Genomic DNA, 22,550 nt, shown 5'->3' with positions numbered 1-22,550 from the left:
GAAGAAGAAGAAGACGAAGAAGAAGAAGACGAAGAAGAAGAAGAAGAAGAAGAAGAAGACGAAGAAGAAGAAGACGAAGAAGAAGAAGAAGAAGAAGAAGAAATTTCAAGATAGTGGATTCCATCCACTATAATAAATATCTGCTCTGTCTCTGTCCGCCAACAATTGTTACAGGTGACAAGTAAACGAGAGGCATACAACTTCATTAGTCATCAACGATAATCAACTATTAATGATGGCAACTACAAAAAAATGAGGCCATCTGTCAAGAAGCCTAGGCAATTACTATCAAAGAATGCATTAGGGCAGACCTATGAGTTATAAAATCGAGTCATTATCTTGAAAGCTATAGGTGGTTAAACCCGCAAAGCAAACAGGTGGAAGAACAATAAATAAATAAATAAAAAATAAATAAATAAATAATAAAACTCAAAGAGAACAATATGTGGTTGTGCACACTACCTTTGTGGATTGGCCTTTGATATATTACTACATCAATGGTGACGAAGAGAGAGGATGTAAAATCCTACTTTGAATTTGCACATCCATGTCAACAGATGGGATCTACTGTCGCCGCTTCAACTGACCTGAGGGCTATACTAGGGAGCAAGGTTACTTGCTTAACCAAGGGAACTTCAAAAAGAACTGCTGCTCTCAAAACAACACGTCACTTTTGAAACTATAGATGCTCAGTGCCGTAAACAGCAACCTTGCTTCATAGAATACATCCATTCACACAAACACTAAACACATACGAGCGCGAGAGAGAAAGAGAGAGAGGGGGGGAAGAGAAAGAAAGAAAGAAAGAAAAGAAAGAAAAGAAAGAAGAAAGAAAGAAAGAGATGCAGGTGGAGTGTAAAGGTACGTCTACATGACAAAAGATGTTTTTAAAAACAATGTTCTTCCTTTGTGTCGTCCGCATACAAACACACACACGCGCGCGCAATGGAAAAACAGAGCCAGACAGTTGCTTAAAGTCAGGAGGGCCAAGCTCAGACAGAAGCTTGACAGAGAAACGTGATTTGACAGCTTGGGCCGTGTCATCATTGTTTTCAAAAATCTGTTTTTGCCCGTCCTCACAGCTGTGCTTTTCAACAGTCTCTTCTCTGGGACGCGCTTTTCACAACTGGGCATTTCCAGGCACCGACAACACCAGTGCCGTGAGGACAACGTCAAAAACGAAGCAAACATGTCCATCTTTAACACTGCGGTGTGGATGGGCTCTAATAATGGTGTTAAGAGTGTGTCAGGAGGCAGAACGAGAGCTCTGTGAGAGAAACTGACTGCAGGAAATGCAGCACTGTGTGAAACGTGTCACACACACACTTCAAAGCCAATGTGCTTCCTCCTAAGGGTACTGCGAACACGCACAAATACATGCTCTCTCTCGCTCATTGTTGTGCATTCCCACAATCACACAAACCAGTATTTCAATTTATGCAAAACTGAGGTTTAACATTGACATTGTATCCAGTTCTGTTCGGGAGTAGAGATCGATAAGCGAGCAAACACACGTAAACAGGAAGTCTGCGTGCATTTGTCTCATCACCGACAGGAACGCAGAAGAAGTGATGCAAAGAAATCACTGAGAGCACCCGCAGGCGAAAAAACAACCTCACACTTCTCTCTCTCGCACACCCTGTGTGTGTGTGTGTGTGTATCACTTAACTGCACAACACAATGAGTGTCCACTCCAAAAGCAGAAGGCAACACACAGCAACACCCACAGCTATGTGCCCTGGATGGGAGTGGAGGCCTGGGCTCCAACTGGCATGCCACTGTACTTGACCTGAGTCCCAGAGATAAAGGCAGCAGAGCAGACTCCAGTGAGTGAGCCCCTCCCTCCCTCCCTCCCTCCCTGGCTCTCAGAATAGGACTGGTCCAAGTGTGCCGTTACATGATGGATATGAGGGGTAGTGGGAACACACTGAACTTCGGATGTTTTAGGGAGACAATTCTCGGTCACTTTTTGCAAGTCATTTTCAGTGATTACAACCATAATGTTTAGGCTTCACCAAAACCTTGCTTACTTTTGAAACGCTATTAGAGGAGGAAAGAGGAGAGTCTGCATATCCTCTGGCTCAGGGTTCTACTAGCTCAGGGTGCAGAACTGTTCTGAATGGGAGCAAAAGCGGTGACTTCACTGTGCTCTGCTCTGAGGAAGAGGAGAGGAGGAGCAGGAGGAGGAAGAGGAATGCAGGGCAGAGCTGGAGCAAAGCGCAGAAGAATCCCACCGACAACTAGGTCAAGCCAGGGGAAGAGAAGAGGGGGGAGGAGAGAGAGAAGGGGAGAGACAGAGAAGAGGCGGGGGCAGAGAGAGAGAGAGAGAGAGAGAGAGAGAGAGAGAGAGAGAGAGAGAGAGAGAGAGAGAGAGAGAGAGAGAGAGAGAGAGAGAGAGAGAGAGAGAGAGAGAGAGGTGGAGAGTGATGTTTGGTGCAGGCACTACCAAGAGAGAATGAATAGGAGAGACAAGGGGAGGGTGAGAGAGTGAGTGGGGAGGGGATTGTTTAGGAGAAAAAGGACAGAGTGATAAGGGAGATGGAGGGAGGAGTAAAGGGAGGGAGAGAGGGATGGAGAGAAACACCACCCAGACGGTCTCATGCTTGTGTCTGCAACAGCCAGAGGCCACGCTGGCTCTATGGTGGCCTTTACACACATTTGTAACACTTTTAGATAGATAGATAGATACTTTATTGATCCCCAGGGGAAATTCAAGAAGCATTTTAGCACTTTAAGTCTGCCCAGCCTGCAGTTCTCCCTTAACATGGCCTCTTACTGCTTTAGAACGTCTCAGAACAGTCAGGCCAGAGTTCACACGTTTCCCTCCAATGACTAATGAAGGCCTGGAGAATAACAGGGACATGTGCACGTGTTTGCATATGTGTGCGTACGCACAGAACAGAGAGAACAGGTATCATAGAGGGGAAGGTGAGGACACCTGCATATACTAGAGTGTTTAACAACAAACCATGTTTCAACACACACACACACATGAACACACGCACACATGCACAAATATACACCACACATAAACACCCCTAGCTGATACAACAGGCCTGCATTTTTAAGAAATATATCAGGTTAGGGATCAGCAATGCAGCTGCACCACTTCTCTTAAACCACTTGATAGCAGTGTGTGTGTGTGTGTGTGTGTGTGTGTGTGTGTGTGTGTGTGTGGTGTTGGCTGTCCTACAAATGATTTACATGGAAGTAAAGTCTACTTGTTTTTTTTACATAGGTGTTTCCGTAGGCCAGACACTTCAGACCACAGCTCCATAACTGCAGTAATATAGTTCAGCCATCAAGCTCTTATTTCAGACCTCTCTCTTCTCTCTCTTTCCATCTCTCTCTCTCCTTGTGCACACGCTCCCACGCTCCTTGGTTTCTCTCTGAAGGGACAGGAGGACTAAAGTGCTCTCGGACTACAATGGCAGAACAACAGGAAAGTGCTGAGACGGGCGGTATTGGTGTCAAGGGCATTCTGCTGGAGAGGGAGAACCTGCTGGTCCGGTTCTCCAGGGCAGGTTTGGTTCTCAGGGGCGAGAGGGAGAGAGTCTCCCCTGCGCTCCTGAGAGAGAGAGAGAGAGAAAAAGAAAGAGAAAGAGCAAGCGCAATAGAGAGAGTGTGTAAGAGTAAAAGAGAGAGAGAGAGAGCGAAAGAAGAAAGAGTTGAGGCCCGAGGGGTGAGATGAGAACAAGAGTGGTATTGTCTGGATGAATTCATTATGAGATGAGGGTGGTAATCTGATCTGTAGGAGGGAGGGAGGGAGAGATAGAAAGAGAGAAACAGAGCGAGAGAGTCCTCTCTGTCTTCATTTCAGACCAGGAGGTTGATGCTTTAATCTAAGTGTGTGTGTGTGTGTGTGTGTCTGTGTGTGTGTGTGTGACTCAGGTCCTCCACTCTGCTGGGTCTGCCTCCCCATTTGAAATGTCTTTAAAAACACTCCTGGCCTTGTCAGAGGATTTTATGGCCACAGACTGATTTATCCTGTGTTTGCTGCAGGGTAGTCGAAGAGGTGGGCACGCAGCTCCACAGAACAAAAAAAGGCATGAATCGCTTGGAGCGCTCTAGAAAGGCTACTTTAAAAGCCTGAAAAAAATGGCTCCACACACCAGCATGGCCAAGAGGAAGCAGACGTGGCTTCAGGAGGCAGAAAGTGCCTTGGCTCTGGGCTCTGGACTCTTGACTCAATTAAAAGGTAGTGGAGTGAGAGTGCTATCTGTAGGTTAGATAAACTGAAGTTATGCCTTTAGTGGGCCAGTGTTAACGCAACTTTGTTATCTGTAGGCTAGACTGGAAAACTAGGGCTACTTTGAACGGTCTCAGTTCAAACAAAGCTTCATTCAGCCATAAGTTGTAGCCTGGTTGGAAAAGTGCAGCATGATAGCTGGGGGCTAATCTAAAGGAAGGCTGTGTATGTGAGAAGGCCCAGATAGATGAGAAGAGGGAACAGCAACATCGCATTGGACTCCGTCCACCTCGTTCCCAAATGTCAAGCGGAGTGTCCGGTGCCACGAGCACACAGTGTTCAAGACAAATCAGCACGAGGATCTCCACTGGACTTTACCCCGAACCTCCACATGGGAACAAAGAAATCTGATATGAAATCATAATCAGCTCAGGGCAGCCGCCCCAACCTCCAGCTGCTACTGACACTTGAGCCAATCAACATCCCCGGTCCACAGCCCGTCAGCCAATCAGCAGAGACGCACGGAGGGGGATGCAGGATAATGTGTGCAGCCATGAGCGCTCAACTGGCGGGTTTCCTGCAGCACGCAGCAGCGAAGCCACAGAGACGTCTGTTTCCTTGACAACACTTGAAAAAAAAAAAATAATAATAATAATAATAAAAAAAAAAAAAAAAAAAAAAAAAGTTTCCATTGGAGGCCGTACCTCAGGCTGGGTCAAAACTCACAGGGGAAGAGGGTGAGCCGCCCCTCCATACACACACACGGCACCTCACACACACACACTATGACTACTCAGAGAGACTCTTATCAATTATACGCTAGCTGACTTGTAGTGCTGGCAACCTAAATGCCCTGTCCACTGAATCAGAAAGCAAACATACACAAACAGAGACACAAACAGAGACAGAGACAGAGAGAGAGAGAGAAAAAAAAGAGGGAAAGAGAGGATGGCCTGGGAAGAGAGATAGGGAGATGACCAGCAAGATGATGTCAGAGAAATGGAGTGGAGGGAGAAGGGAAAGAGAGGGACCCTGACAAGAGAGGAGACGAGATGAGAACAGCAGCACCAACAGCAGAGTGAAGCAGGAGAGAACAGAGCGGAGAACGGGAGAAACCACGAGTTTGAGTTGGTGCGACAGACCACATTTGTATGAGAGGGAGAGAGAGAGAGAGACAGAACAGGGCAAGAGAAAAAAAGAGAGAGGGAGAGGGAATGAGGGAGAGACTTTGTATGAGCAGGAGAGAGAGAGGGGAGGGAGGGGAGGCCATAAATAGCAGCGCGGTTAAAAGCCCTGCTGCTGCTGCCACTGAGTGTTTCATTAAACATGAGGGTGGGGAGAGGAGAGGAGAGGAGGAGAGGAGAGGAGAGGAGGAGAGGAGAGAGAGGAGAGGAGAGGAGAGAGAGGAGAGGAGAGGAGGAGAGGAGAGGAGGAGAGGAGAGGAGAGATGTAATGACAGGGGAGGGGTGAAGTGTCATAGGTGTGTTTACGGGCCACAGGGCCAGAACTCTCTACTTCCACCCTCATGTCCAGAAAACACACACACACCCTCATGGTGAGTATTCATATTAGCATTACTCTAAAACACTTCCTGTTTCCTTAAGATACCCTCTCACTACCCACTGGACCTTCTAAGAATGCGCTGCTCTTATTTACGAGAATGGACCGGTGGAGCGGTGGTTGTTTTCTGCTCCTCACACATACACTCAAGACACTGAAAATCTTGTTTGCTCAATAATAAAAGATGAACACACGCATACCGGTAAATGCTTCTGCTGATTCACTAGGTGCAACATCAAACCTCGCTTTATCACTTATCTTGGATGTCTTAATTCTGCCTTTGTGAAATACCCCTCAGGTCTGTGTAGACACTAATAACATAGACATTAACAATAGCAGCAGCTACAGCACACCTGGCTCCACCGGAAACAAATGAGCTGGCTAAAGAGCCGTCCATCCAGAAGGTCCACTGATTGGTCGGTAGGCTGTGATTTTTGTAGATTTTGATCTCTAATGCTGAACCTGCTCCAGAGCAGGTTATGTTTGAGATAAGTTCCCATGGCGCTGCACCTTAGTTAAAAGAAGAACGCCTTCATATCACTGGAAATCCAGTGGGAACCATAAGTTGCTAAACCCGCGAATCTTGCTTTGTAGTACACTCTGATCTACCTTGCATGCAAATAGATCCCCTGCAGTGTGTCCTCCTCAACTTGAAGTGTTGAACTTGTCAGCCAATCTACTCTGGCAGTGGACACACACACACACACACATCAGGTGACTTGACCAGGGAACCACCACCAAGTTTGTGAGCATGATGCAGATTTGAGCCTCTGTGTGTGTGTGTGTGTGTCATATGTTCAATGACAAAATTCTTATCTCTACACCTCCTTACTCGTCCAATCAACAGCCAGAGATCCCGAACTGCACACCAGCACATCAACACACACCCCAGCCACATGATAGCACAGCACCCCGGCACAACAGACACATCTTAGATATCGCCTTCAAGTTGGAAATAAACAATTCAAGTGGCAAAACACTTCACAGCATTTCAAAAACTGCGCACAGCAGCGCGCCAGCACCACGTTCCTTCATGATTGCAGGCTGTATTTTTGAGTGTCTGAAACCACAAAGAGGTCTCCGGTCACTCCGGTATGCAAGACTGTCTGACTGCAACACGCAACTACGGTGGGGCTCAGGGTCATGCACACACACAAGCACAGAAATACCACATACATACACACACACACACAAATACTTGCACACATAAGCACATGGATAAAGACAGAGACAGACAGACAGACAGAGACAGCCCTGTGGTATACCTTTAAGACTGGTCAACACTGCCAACTCACTTGCAATTTGCATGGAAAGCTCTTTAGAACTTCCACAACAATATCTGCCAGCTCATACATTTCCAGTGGAACATCAGCTGTGCTGTGTTGGCACATGTGTTTAGGCCTATGTATCGTTGGCAGTGTAGGGGACATGCTCATATCTTTACTGCTACAATTACCGTTATTGTTTGCGGAGTGCGGAAACTCAATTCATTATGGGTACAGTTATAGTCATGGCTGTCGTCTTTAATCTGCTCGACCCTGAGCGAGAAGACTCCTCACTCTGGAGTAGTGTGCTGCTGGCTGGGGCCGCCGAGTTTCCCGGATGCTGCTGTGAGACTTGGCAGTGGCTCGTCTGATGCGCCGCTGATGCATTGAGGCTTTCCGGCTCATTTGGCCCAGAGAACATCTCCTCTCATCACAGAGACGCAAACTACAGCTGTACAGCTTCATTACCAGCGACTCCCTCTGACGGCTCCGGCTGTGTGTGTGTGTGTGTGTGTGTGTGTGTGTGTTTACATTTGATGCTGTTCGTCAGTCACCGCAAGCATTGCAGACGTATTCAGGTCAGCTTTTCTCTCACACTCACACAAACACACGTTACCTGCAGCACATGAAACATGAAAACATCTTCAGCTCAGAGAACTGCTCAAGCCCTCAGCAAAACCCCTCTAGATAAAAAAACCTCACCTATTAATAGCAACTGTGCACTCATGTAAGCAGGCCACAGCTAGCGACACACACACACACACTTCAAAAGAGCCTTACTTCAGGGGAACAAGTCATGTTAAAATAAGATAAAAACAACTCTGTCTCAAAACACATCTCTGCACTTTGTCTCTGCTATAGGGGTGGGGGGGGGGGGGGGGTGTAGCCATGTTTACATGCGGCTAGCAGCACCAAGATTAATGCTTGAGTTGTCGAGGTGAGCTTTCATCAGTCCACAATACTTTACCAGTCTGACCCACCCCCCCCCCCCCGGCACCTTTCTCATTTTCTGCAAAGGGGACAGGACAATGCAAGGGTGGATTGGATTTTTAAAGGTTTTTTTGCCACCCAACACACATTCACCTGCATCCCAGCAAATCAGAGCTGATGTTTAAAAGCCCAATTCCATTAAGGAGATGGGCTAGAAAAGCTGGGCTGAGATCCCTGCAGCCTGCTGCTGCCGCCGCTGTGGCTGTTCGAGTCGGTGTTTGTCACTTCACCAGACGCGTATCGGAGGATTACAAACAGGGTTGGGCTGACCTGCCCATGAGGCCGTGGCGACACAGACGTGATCTTCCACATGAATGATGAAGGAGGACACTCCCCGACGACAGGGATCACATCGCCACCAAGGAGATGCCACGCTGATTATGGCTAAGTGCGTATCAGCGCGTTTTTTGTGTGCTTGCGTGGCTAAGCTTTGTGCACACCTGTCTGAGTCGTTATGTGTGCATGTATGTGTGTGTGTGTGTGTTTTCACGCGTGTGCGAGAGAGAGAGAGAGACAGACATGGAGGAAGGGAAGGTGTAGTTGTCGGGCTCAGCATGGTGCCAAGACCTCTGTAATCATCATCAGCCTGGTTATTCTACCAGGCAGCACACAATTAGCACAGGATTGGCCCGGCGCGCAAGCAAAACAGCAATTTTCCTCTTAGAGCAAAGCCTGGGAAATAGAGACGTCTCCCGTCAATTAGAGACCGCCTCATATTCCCCACTGGGAAATAAAAGAACTCACTTTTCAATTTCTATTATTATGAATGGCAAATAATTGAATGATCCCATACAATTTGCCTGAATTAATAATAATAATTTAGAAATAAAATGTAAAAAAATGACATACAAGTTGATCAGGAAAACAGACCAGACAGCCCTGAGAATGTGAACTGAAGCGAGTACATGACTCTCAGTCCGGCTCATTACTCAACCGCTCCACCAGCCCCATGGAGAAGTGTCCTCTGTATGTGACGTAACACTACCTGTCCCACTCCTGCACATCCTCTCACGACAGGAAACACACACAGACACACACACAGACAGACACACACACACACACACACACACAGAGACACGCCTTTCTCTGGAAAGGCAAAGGAGTGAAACTTCGAACAGCATACACACGCACACATGGAAACAAACACATTTCTCACAAGATGGAGAGAGGGAGCGAATGAAGAGAGGTGAGCAAGAGAGGAGTGCAGCAGAACAGAGCAAGACTGGAGGAAGAAAAAGAGGGTGACCGAAGTAGGGAGAGAGAGAGAGAGAGAGAGAGAGAGAGAGAGAGAGAGAGAGAGAGAGAGAGAGAGAGAGAGAGAGAGAGAGAGAGAGAGAGAGAGAGAGAGAGAGAGAGAGAGAGAGAGAGAGAGAGAGAGAGAGAGAGAGAGAGAGAGAGAGAGAGAGAGACACTTACAAGAAGTAGCAGCAGCTGCTGTAAATCAGTGGTCTCCTCTACACACAGCATCTAAAGCGTCTGCACTCGCCCTCCGACGCCACCTCTGGAACATGTACATGAATCTTTCAGCTCATGCACTCGTCCAAAAGGACTTCCACAGAAAAAAGAACCTGTCTGAAAGTCATTGTTTTCCAAGCCACAGCTGACATATCACACTCTTGTAAAACACACCATAGAGCTGCAGAACCATAGAACAGAGTGGAACAGGTGAATATCAATACAACACACACACACAAACACAGTAGCTCATTCCTTCTCTTGGCCCCGAGTCCTCAGGTGCATTAACCGTCTCAGTTGAGCGTCCGCTGTGGAGCATGCCAGCTCATAAATCTGCTCCTGATACAACTCCGCCTGTTTAACGGAGGCCAGTTCTATTAGCTGGCCCCTGAGGAGCTGGTGAGACTTCTCTTCTCCTGACTCATACACACACACACACACACAGCAGAAGGTGGAGAAGTGAGAGAATCTGGATTTGAAGATCCATCCCACAACAGAGCACATATAGCTGTGTTCATTAGTGCACATGAGTGCCCGGATACACACACACACACAGTTTTTCATTTGGCGTATTCACCCTCTGGCTCTTTCAGGGCCTCCACAGTGGGCCTTCACCACACACACACACACACAGACACATTTCTTAGCATTTCGGGCTAGTTTGCCATAGCAACACTTCCTCCCTCTCTGAGCTAGCACAAGCCTTCAGACACCACAATGAGCAGAGAGAGAATAGTAGCTTTCACAGGGGCCCAAGGTCAACTCAAGGTTATTTGCCAGGACTGGGGGATGGGATGGGGTGGAGTAAAAGAAAAATGCGACATCACCACTGGTATCAAATTCTCCCGACATTACAGGAAAAACTGTAAATCTGCGAGTGTGAGAAGGTGAAAACATCATCAGCAGGTTCTCAAAACACCACAAGAACAACCATTATTGTGAGGTTGTTCTTCTATTAATGTGTGTGCGTGCTTGTGTGCCAGCTGGTGTGTGTGTGTGCCTGCACGTGTCTGATTGTGTGTATGTGTGTGTGTGTGTGTAGTGCTGACGTGCATAAACTAATTGAGGCACTGTCGCTAAATAGGAACTGCGTGCGGCGCGTGTGTGTGTGTGTGTGTGTATCCTGAACTTCACAACAGGCTGGTAAATCAGCCTTGCCAGCCGTCTGGTTAATATTCAACAGCAGAGGCTAACCTGAGATGGAAAAAGCTATCAGGAGGGGGGGGGGGGGGAGGCTGAGTGCTCGGTCACTGCGGGGTGACTTCTCTCCGCTGGTCTCCTCTCATCTCAGCTGGGGCCTCTCGGAGGCAGTGGAGCCTGACGCAGAGAGACCACTGGCTCTGGTCATGGGTAAACACACCACCCTTGTGTGCACTGACCTCGTTTGGAGAGCGCCATCTCAGCAGCGCCCAGACAACAGACAACATCCAACACAATAGCGGAGAGGGGTGTGTTTTTTTCTATGATTATTTTAATTTCCACAAAAAACAAAATAGCAAAAAATAGTGTTTTTTTGGACACTAATGGTCTATGCTACCTCTTTCATTAGGACCTACAGCACAAGATACATCCTTTCCACCACAAGCATAGCACACCACTAAGAGCCAACACACCGACTCGTACGTCACTAACCACCGGCAGGGGTCCTTGACCACCAGCGAGTGTCCTCCCACACAACCCTGCTCAGATGCTCACACTCTCCTTCTCTCACACACATGTACACACTCTCTCTTTCTCACACACACACTCTCGCTCACACACACACGTCTAGGTGGGGTTTGGACAGGGTTGTAATCACAGACCCATAACATCAGTGGTTGTAGCCCATTATCACGTGTGACTACATGCTTTTTTCCCTACAGCTATGACTCCACCGAAGAGCAGGGGTGGGGGCAAGGAGACATGTATAGCAATGCACATCCCATTTACACACACACACACACACACACACACACACACACACACACACACACACACACACACCACATTAACATCGCCTCTTAACATGCAACCGGTGTCTCCTATCTGGGCGGGGGAAAGCACGAGTGAGCTCTGATCATTTGCTATCTAGACATATACGCACACGGAGGGCATTCTGATGCAGGGGATAGCCTTGGTGTAAAAAGGCCAGAGCTGTGTTTATGTCAGAGACAGAACATTTGACCCACTAAAACATCCGATAAACACTTGACACAGCAGCTCAGTCTTCACACATCAACCGGGAAAGGTTAAAAAGACTGAGTCAACATCCTAATGATCCATATTTATACTTTTCTCTAACCACACCAGAAATGACAGACAGACACAGACACCCATAACCATCAACTGGGCCGAAAGGCCTGAGGGCAGAAATGAAGCCATCAGGAGAGAATCTTCACCAGTCTCCACAAGCCTCTTTAGTCAAACAATTAGGACAAGCCTTAAGGGGCTCGGAGACAGAAAGGTCAACCGAACTGTGTGAATAACAACACTTGCCAGAGCTAGAGTGTGCAGAAGCGTTGTCTGATAGATACTGTGTGTCCATTCACAGTGTCCTATAGACCAGTGGTTCTTAAACTGGGGGTCGTCAAAAATATTGGAGGGGTCGCGAAATGATTTGCGGTCTGGATTTTTTTCTAAAGGTTTTTAGTCAAAGGCTGCCATTGACATAGCCTACCTTTGAGAGAAGACATTTTCTGCATCTCGCATCATTTCACATCTCGCAACATTTCAAAACCAAATTACGCCGGTTAGAGAGAAGGGGGTCGTCCCATGTTTTTGGGGGAATCGCCAGACAAAAAGTTTAAGAACCACTGCTATAGACCAAGCTGCATTAGGAACACTGTATTCAGAATAACAGAGGTGCACTGATTTGTGTGTGTGTGTGTGTGTGGGGGAATGATCCGTCTCTGTGCACCTTGTTTTCCTCATAGTCACGACAAATGTTTGGATGATCTGCCCCGAGAGTCTGTCCCTGTGAAGCCGCACTGGAGAAAAAACAGGCCTTGGGGTGTGTGTATTTGTGTGCATACGTGTGTGTGTGTGTGTGTCTGTGTATCGGAGTGGCAACATTAATGAATTGTACCTCGAGACACACACACACACACACACACACACACACACACACACACACACACACACACAGGTGTGTGTGGAGGTCCGGAACGAGGCTCTGGTGCCCGGGCACTTTCTCAACGTCAGGTTCAAAGTCTAAGGAAACGGCAGCTGGATGTTTATAGCCCTTCCACGGCCCTTGGCACCACCGTACCCAGTAAAAACGCCACTGAAGCAAAGCCATTAGCTAATGCTGCTGATGAGAGATCGGGGCCACAAATAAACTACCGTCCCCACTGTTCCCCTCGGACATTACTTAGACCGGGTGACCCTCCCAATCACATGTCCAGCTTCAGTCTTAACAACTTAACAGTATTTTGAAGCTCAGGATTCACAGCTTAAAGCCAAGCAGCCATGATCAATAGCAGCCTGGACCAGATAGTCTGGGAACCAATTCAAGTGAGCCTTTTCTCCCAATACTGCAGCACAACGATCACAACTCTAATATTTCTGATGGCATGAAGGTCAAGCTGGAACAGTCCCAGGCATATTTTTCCACTTTCACAGCTTACAGAAACAGACTGCTTCTCGGTGGAAATGGGCAGATCGATTCGGTCAAATCAATAATGTCGGGCATAACGACCCGCTCATTACCTGACCTAGAATGGACAGTAGACACTACAACACTGAGGTCCATCTTCGGTCCAGCACCGGGGAGTAGTTAGGCTAGATCCTCCTATGGGGCTCGATTTACCATACCAAGGAGGACAGGAGGCCCCTTAGAGTGAGTTAATGTATAACCCTCTCAGCTAAGAGAATCACTCCTCCGTTCCGGTTTTACAATCCTGAATTTCCTGAAATTTGATCCACACTGCTCCCTTTACAGCAATGTCCTCTAGGGTGTGCTTTTGCAAAAACTGCGGACTATTTGTCCTAACTTGCCGGCCTGGAACTGTGGAACGTAGGCTTATATTTTCTTCTTTTTTAATCCAGAAAAGAAAAGGGGAAAAAAATAAATAAATAAATATATATATATATATATAATTCCTCATGATTCCTTCCCAGTCCTTTGATGATTTTAATCAACCTGTCAATGGGGTCGTTCATGGTTCCTGTCGTAAAGTGAAAACGTGGGAAAGCACATTTTTGGCCACACCCCACGCCGTCCTCCCCACTGTACCGTGTTGTGCGTTAAAGTGAGTATTCAGCCTGACTGTCACTAGTTTAGCTATAGCAGTTCCATCCAGGGTTAGCATACACACCAATACTGATACTTACCAAGTGTGATAAGCCACTGCTTGTCTTTCAACCTCCTACCACCTTCCAACAAAATACCCTTCAGGTCGTATGAGTAGCTTAGAGATGTATGACATTACCTGCCAATGTGATTTCTACTTGTTTATGTCTAATTGTCTATGGGTAGGCATGTGTGCGCAGATGACAAAGCAGCAGCATTACCTTCTCATTTACGAGCAGCTCTGCAGGGGTACGGTGCTGGGGTGAAGGGATCACACGGGCACAGGTGCTCGTCTGAGGAAGAGGAGAGCAGGAAGACCAGAGAGAGGGAGAGAGAGAGAGAGAGAGAGAGAGAGAGAGAAAGAGAAGACAGGGAGATTAGTGCAGGCCTTCTGTGGCCCTGAGAAAGCCGGCAAGCGATTAAACATCTCCTCAGCAGCAGCAGCAGCAGCCGCCGCCTGCCTATGACTCATAGGGATTACCCGCATACATTCACAGGTCTGGATTCTTACTGGATCACAGGACACAAACACCAGCCACAGAAACACTTTCCCTCCCTGCGGAGAAATCTCCGCAAGAAAAATGCAAAGCAATAAATAAAACAAAGCTTTACACCAGCGTGGTGAATTCCATTTACCTTTACAACGGCTGCACAGCATTCACTACATCAGTCTAATAAGAAGCACTGTAGTGATTAGATTCATTACTAATAAGCCTCACTCATAGCCTTATGAGGGTCAAGGATGTCTGTGTTATTTTGTTTACAGAACTCCGAAAAATACATCTGATGATGTGAAACCCATTCTCTGTCGCCTCTTTTAGAAGGGCGCTGTGAATCAATACAGGCCTGCCGCCTTTGATACAAAACGTGTGTATTTCTGCTCAAATGACTTATATGCTCTTGACCTATGCATCCACCCTACGCAATGCAATGCGCAATCTGACAGTTCAACATAAACACCTACACACTTCACCCAGCAGTTAAATATGGGATTGTTTACGCTTCTCACATCTACTTCAGTCAGGAGTGGTACGGAGTGTGTGACCTCACTTCCTGAATTTTCCCTCTCGCTTCCTGCGTGGGGGCCATGGTTCTGGGAGCTAGTGGCAGGAAGAGCTGCCGCCCACGCTTCCATGCCCTCCAACACCCTCCACTGGCTCTCTCCCACTAGGCGCCTTATCAGCACTGTTGCCGACTTCCCTCGCGCCCAAACGTAAGAGTATCGCTGTTCAAATGAACACAGAACTAGCCTTGAGGGCATGTATCTGTGGCGGACATGAGGTCTGTGTGTGCGTCTGAATCTACTCTTAACACGGTGCACATGTGTGTGTGTGTTGACTGAGAAGACGATTGTCTGGCCGTCCCAGTGGCACAAATCAGCCAGGGTTTCTCTAGTCTATAGGTGAGGGGCTGATAAGCAGCCTTCAGCTTCTGTGGATGAGATGAGCATGCCACACACACACACACACACACACACACACGCACACAAAACCCACACATGCAAGCGCATGCACACAAACACACACACAGACAGATGTTCGCCTAAGTGGGTCAGGGAGCACGCAGCACAGATGTGACGCTAGGCCCCAGCCGGCGGACCAACTCAAATATCAGATGTTATGCAAGCTTACGTGATATGAACAAATATTACAGATATAAATTACCATGCTTGTTCTGATAAGCCTGCATGTGAGGTGCAATGCTGGGCTAGTAAGAATTCTAAGGTAACTTACTATTCCGCTTATACAGTACAGACTACCATATAGGGAAAGCATGCAAGCCTGGCAGATAATGACTCCCATCCAATGCTGCCTGCCAATTCTAAGAGCTTTAGGGTTTCGTAAAGCACAGTAACTTGATCTGATGAGCATGACATCTGATGAGTGACTGATGCTATCAGGATCAGAATTTGTGCTCATCAGTGTAGTCAGTCAGGTATAAATCAGCTCTGGAGCACAATGTTACACTGACTTTAGTGTGCACATACAGACATGAACTCTCATTCCCAATACTGCTGTGGAAAATGAGGTTGGGTGTCAATGTCAATGCACTTATTTGCAACTTCCTGTGAGGAGAGCGTTGGGTTCAACTCCAGCAAAGTAAGCAGGAGCATCCATCTTGATGCCAGCATCACGTGCATCTCCATACGCACCCAAGACATGGGACAGGGAGAGACAGCTGGGGTTCTCAACCTCGTTGGAATCCACTGATAAAATCTGAGAGCTAAGGGGAGTCCGTCTCCCACCCCGCTCCCTCCTGGCACCAGGGCTCTCCCCTGCAAGCCTTCACTCTCAGACAGGGCCGTTGCTCATTAGAGGACCCATCTGCAGAGGAACCACTGGATTATCTAATGCAAATGTCTCTTAACCGAGTCCAGCACCCCCTCCTTTATCAGCTTCTCAGGAAGATGCAGAGAGCTACAGACAGTTAGGCTACAGCTTGTTCTAAAGAACTCCACAATTTCTAGGCCTGGATAAAGGGGCAACTGGCTAACATGGAGGAAAATATCACCAGCACTCACCATTATTTTAAAGTCCACCTTCAGATGAAGTGGGTTTTTGCCAGACACCTCTGACTTGGTTACATCTCTTACAAAACTGAGCCTCCCTCTTGAGAATGTCATTTCAACCACGGGTTTCCCTCCCTTTGCACTCCCCTCAGAGGTCCTTGTCTCAAGGATAATCCGTTCCAGGCAAGTACCACAGACCCTGAGGTGTGGAGAGGAGTTGCTGTTGAAGGCTTACACAAGCGACTGGCCAGTTATAAGCCACATTTTAAAACCACTGATCACAAAAGGACTGGCGCCTACATCTTATTCCAAGAAGAGTCCAGTTTCCATGGCTTGCAGTGAGGAGCAGGAGCAAAATTTGTAAGTGCTTATTTTGTGTTCCAATGCTTCTGAGGGACCAACATGCCAAGCATGGAGGATTCTGCTCTCAAGTCAGGCATTCCTTCAACTCACACCTCATGTGGGGAACAAATTAAAAACTGACACATGCACAAACACATCAACTCATGAAGATGCATGACATGCTCCATCTTGTTTCATGTTCCATGTAGGCAAGGTTTATGATGTAGGATTCCTCAGACAACACACCTTGTACTATCAGACTGCCTTCATAAAAAAAGAGAACTTCCAAGTGGACGTGGCACCACAAAGAGCTACATACAGGAAACGTGGCACGAATTCAAGCCAAATGAATTGCCATTACATGAAACAGCTGGCCAGTTTAAGTATTTTGAGCACTACAATTGCATAATGTTTGATCCTGATCAGTGCACGGTCATTTCACTTCAGTTGCGGACCGAACTAACTCATCTTGCAAGTTCCTACTTCTCCTTTGATCAGCTCTCCTGTAAATATTTAGATTGTTAACTGTATGATGATGATCGAAAACGGAGACTCAGTTCTCCATCTCTTAAACACACACACACGCTCTCTAATGTGCCTCTCTTAACTCCTTGCACTTATCAGCTAAGACCAATGTTATCCTTTTAATAGCATTAACATCAACAGATATAGTTTAGGTCTCAAACTGCTCTACAGGGGGCAAAGCCATTTGATTTAAACTGATCTCTAGTAAACATATTACTGCATCTCCAAACACATTCACAAGCATCTATGATTTAAGTAAAATGTTGAGTCAATCCAGTAAAATTGCTGATTCTTCAACCAGCAACAGCCTGTAGTCATGGTCAACTGGGACAGTCACACATCTGGAAAGATGGCACTGAAGCACAGTGATCCAATGAGTGGAAACAGTAACAGTTGCACCTACCAGGACCAGGAAAAAGAGTCCTGATCAATGTCTCATGATGCAATGTCTCAGGGCTGTTCGTTTAATCTGCACGGGTGGTAGCTATGCTTCTGATGTGAAGTCACCCAAGGGAAAAATCGACATGCATTACATACATTTAGTCAGAGCCTTCATATGGAAATCAGAATATACAGGGCTGTGGATAATGAGCCTATGGCTTATATAAGCTCTAGATTTCTCCTGAAGTATGTTCCTACGCTCCGTTCTCTCTGGCTCTCTGACATACAGTACTCATGCTCATCTCTCTTTAAAATCTCTAATGGCAGACCTGAACTCTGCTGCAGCACTCAGACAAGACTACTTTTTCAGCTCCGCTTTAATGGAAACATTCCATACTCTACTCACACACTCGCTGCCTGTGAGAAACATATCTGTAGCAGGAGAAGTCTAAATACTTCTCTCTGGCGGGACTGTGGATTTGTAAAGGCAAAGAGGGTTTGCATGGAAAAAGTCATAAATCTTTATTGTATCGCTGAACCTGTGAGAGGGGTGTTGACTCCAGGGTGCCAGTTTCCATTGTTGTGCGTCTGCTTTGTGTATGGTGGTGGGCCATTAGGGTGCAGGTGGGGGTTGGGGCTGTGCTGTTCCCGGAGGCCCAAGACACTTCTTAAAAGGCCAGGTCCCCGCCTGGGGTGAAAGGTCACTGGGTAGCCAGTGACCATTTCTCCAGTGAATCACCACCAAGATGACTTACCTTTCCTACCTGAGCCATCTTTCACCTGACATGTTTGGTGTAAGGAAAAGTGGTGAATCTACTGCTCTTAAGCATGAAATGTTAAAAAGAGCTTATTCCTAAATGATTCTGCCGTTTTGGGGAAATTCAAGCTCAACTGGGGGTGTTCCAAACGATATAGTGTCAAAGCTAGGTTAGCTAACTCAGAAGAAAATTAATTAGTAGTTAACTTACCCTAGTTTGTCAATAAATCACATACTTGGAATAGTCCCCTAGTCTTCCTCCTGATTGTGTTTTAAATGCAACACAATGCAGAGAGCAAAACATCCTCCGAAAACAATGGGAGTCTCTAATGATCTTAAAGAGCCCACTGTCCATGCTCTCCAGACGCAGTTGCGTCTCTTCACTAAGAGAAGTTTGTTTTTGAATGGCTGTTTGTGGACACACATGCAGCAGTGACTACAGAGAAAATGGCTTCATACTAATGGGTGCAATAGTGCATTAATAAATATACAATACATGCATATGAGTGAACACTATTTATGAAACTGGCGCACTTCACTTCACAGCAGGGTGGCAAGCAAATCCCCATTCAGACCTCTTAAAATAGAATGTTTGGAGAGAAGCATTTTCATTTTTGTAATTTTTTGGATACACACTAAGCTTTCAAGGCAGGCTTTCAAAGCACCACTGGGATTGTGCGCCAATGCTCTCATTTTAGGCTTTACATTCTACCTCTGGCAAACGGCACAAGGCTGAAGTTTGGTTAATTTTGTGATCTTACCCAAACCACTAACAGAATGCAGAAGTATTCTACTGCCTGTGACAGACATTATGGCTGAAAGACAGCTAACAGAAATAAATGGCAGCCGACAGCGTTCACAATGAATGGTATTAGCATAGGTCAATATTTATTTGAGGTGGCATGATCTAGAAAAAGTGTGGTCTGCACACTGCAACTGCTCCAAAATATAAACTTTATTAATTTAAAAGCAACGTTTCGATCCCCTTGGATCTTCGTCAGGTGGCATAATCTACCCAGAGGGCAGTGCTAAAGAGCTCAGATAAAGCCTAGGTTTTAAGTAACAAAAAATAGATCACAGATAACGTCCAGGACGCCCTTAACCTTTCCTGCCAGTGTGTTTCTCTTCCCGGGACACCTCTGGGCTGCCTCATACAATTACTGTTGATCATTGTTCAAATTTAGATATGCCATCTCCAGCATATGTACTTGCCAAATCCTTCACAAGAAAGCAGTGCATAGGCCTACTACAATGGAAACCCAACTACCGTCTACAGAAGGCAGAGAAACACTGCTGTCCTAAAGAAGTGGCTGGGAGATAGTTACCACCACACTGTCTAAGACAATCTGATCATGTGTTTTAACAAGGTTTAGCCCAAAGCCGAAACGCATTGAATGGGGAATCATGTCTGTTACAGATGAAACAGATGGATTACCTCGACTACCTGCTTGGTTAGCCTACTTAGATTCACTGCTTGGCAACACACCTGCGCCGAAAAAAGCGCGTCTAGGCTACTTTGCTAGGTCACCAAGCAGCTGTGATGGCCGCTGGAGACAATTTGCTGACTGGACACAGGAAAGTGGAGTGCTCAGACAGAAGGTCAAGTGTGTTGGTCAGTGGGTTGCGTACGTTTGGGTACAAAGTGCAAAAAGAGGATTAGGCCGAATGAGGATGAGTGGCGTCTAATCCGCCTCAGTCCACCTCATCTGCTTAAAAGGATTTTATCACCTAAGTTAGCTACTAAAATGATCTTCAGGAAAAGGGCTAAAGGGAATGTTAATCAATGAATCCGTATTTTGTATCTATTTAATGATGTAGAATATGTGTTTGTCTTTCCAAATTAGATAAAGTTAATTTATTGATAAGAGGCATATCAGGTGCAAGAGTGCAGGTGTAGGCTAATTTAGTTCAGGCTACTACGAACCTCATGTCGAATGCGCTTCTTAACTACCTGCATCTTGGATGAAATAGCAACCTTTTCCAAAATGTACGACTTTACTTGACTTTCCGTTATTTTCAAAAGCCTCTGTGCCAGAAACTGGTAGCTCCAAACGGCATCAACATCGGGCAAATAACGTTGCACGGTGCAAGAACCTGCTCAGCACAGGAAGTGATTAATAATGAATAGAAAAGAACCTCGGCCAACGTTAGCTAGCATTTTACATTGCACGAAGATTAAAACAATGTCACCTTAGTGTAGTAACACATCAATAACAGTAAATCTACAAAACGTTACATGCATGCATTGCTTCAGCTACATAACGTTACCAAATGTATCCGACAAAAACAGACCAAGAGGTCCTCATTTGCTTGCTAAGGTTCGATTAGCTACTTTGTCCTCAACCACTGGTTGTGTTAAAAACAAATCACTTTACAACACCTCGTCAAAATCTTTACAAATTATTATGAGTCATTCGAACGTCCTTTCAATCCAGGAAAAAATGGTAGTGCTACAACGTTTTTACCAAACCACGATTATCATCACGTTGGGTAACCCTGACCTAGGAACGTTCCTATACCTCTGACATTCACTTCAATCATGAAAACATCACGACATAACGTTATAACGTTAGCCAGTTGGATGCCTAGCTTGGATGCTTGCAATGAACGTTATCTAATTTGACGTTACAGTAGTATTACTCGCATTTTAGTAGAGGCAAAATTAGCCTATATGCCTCTCGTTAACAATGAAATCTGACTAATCTGGGTCTTGATTCATTCTCAGATGGTAACAGGGATTTAACTCGCGTTCTCCTTCTGACCAGCGACTAAGGTTACGGTGTTGGAATGATGGTAGAAAACACATCACCTCTGCATACAATAAACGTCCACAACCATTTACATTGAATTGTATTGCGACAGTTGAAATTACCATGGGTCAGGGATGCTTGACTGATTGTCGATTAGCAGTAAGGTAACTAAACAGCAAAGCAACCCACTGAATACCATGCTTACCTTTGCTGGAATCTTAGATCTTGGTTCCAGTCGTTCGTACTCATTCAATGATTGATGTCCGGGTATGAGTTAAAATCCTCAACAAGAGGTTGACATTCTTCAGTCAAGGAGTCATTTGAGCAGACGGATTACCTCGCCTCAGTTCTTTGATATGTGGCTAGCTACATCAGCTAGCTTCAGGTTCGGCACAGAAATAAGCTAACTGATTAGCTTGCTAACGCATTCTTTCGCCTGCATCAATCCCCTCCCCAACTTATTTGTTGTTTAAAGTTTTCTTGTATATAGAAAACAAGACCTAAGTAGGAGACGCTGACAAAATCGTACTATATTTTCATAAAAGTGACCCTATATTCCTTTGAAGCGGTTAAAATCAACGTAAAACTACAAAAATAAAATAGCAATCCAAAATGTCCACAACAGGCAAGGAAATACAAAAGGCAAAAAAGTCCACCGTCACAGCGCAAACCCCTTCTTCTCCAAACACAGTGCCGCACCCAAATCACCGCTGAAATCCACCCGAAACATTACATTTCAGATAGATAACGTTACATACAGTCAGACTATTTCAAGCAGCTAGGCTACGTTTGAAATAGAAATCGACACGGAAACATGACAGAAAGCAACAATCAGCTCAAGCAGTCACAACTGATACAGCTAGCTTGGCTACGCAGTGTGTGACGATAGCAAATGTGTCGGCCTGTACCACAGCAGTCTACAGGGTAATGCGGTTTTGCTGGGACCGTCTCATTGGAATGGGACCATTAGGTCTCAGTTTCTAACACAAGGAATCAGGCGCCGCTTGATGGGCATATAGAAAGAACCAATGAAAGTGTTCAGTAAATTACCTAGCCCAGTGTAAACACCACACTACAGTCTATGGGAAGGACCATCGCAGCGTTTACTATTTCGGTTGATTACCAAAATGTCGCACGTTGAAGTAGGTTACCTTATTTTCTGCACTATTGTTTCCACACTCTGATAAAATAGAACTGACATAAGTCGATTAGTCCGCTTCTGATAGCAATAAACCCCATCACGAGGATAAGAGAGCATTTGACTGCGTAGCCGATTGGTTTAATCGATATGTAAAGTATCTAACGAGATTGTCGAATTACCGCATAACGTCAAGGTGCAGTTCTTGGTAAAATTGTGTGAAGTATGAACCCAAGATCATACGACATTTGTTATCCATTTAATGCTACGACTATGTAACAAAATAAAAGTAATTCAAACAAATGTGTAGTTATCACTTTACTGGATATTCTGCCTGATAATAGAACCTTCTTTGAACCTTTCACTTTCAAAACCTTTCGAACAGCAACAAGCCAGTTGTTTGTCTCCCCCTAGTGTAT

At 46.0% G+C, this 22,550-nt stretch overlaps 1 protein-coding gene across 1 annotated transcript in view; it reads right to left on the bottom strand.

Annotated features, from left to right (window-relative positions):
* The window catches only part of erbin (erbb2 interacting protein), a 56,888-nt gene extending 34,446 nt beyond the window's left edge, over positions 1-22,442 (bottom strand). Inside the window, 2 exon segments of the mRNA XM_048235334.1 lie at positions 13,951-14,022; positions 21,199-22,442. The gene's annotated coding sequence lies outside the window, so the exon portion shown is untranslated.
* Between the last annotated feature and the right edge of the window lie 108 nt (positions 22,443-22,550).

The sequence above is a fragment of the Alosa alosa genome, chromosome 23 (assembly GCF_017589495.1).
Source record: "Alosa alosa isolate M-15738 ecotype Scorff River chromosome 23, AALO_Geno_1.1, whole genome shotgun sequence".
Classification (NCBI taxonomy): domain Eukaryota; kingdom Metazoa; phylum Chordata; class Actinopteri; order Clupeiformes; family Clupeidae; genus Alosa; species Alosa alosa.
Note: the sequence above shows the minus strand (reverse complement) of the source record. Positions and strands in the feature narration are given on the sequence as shown.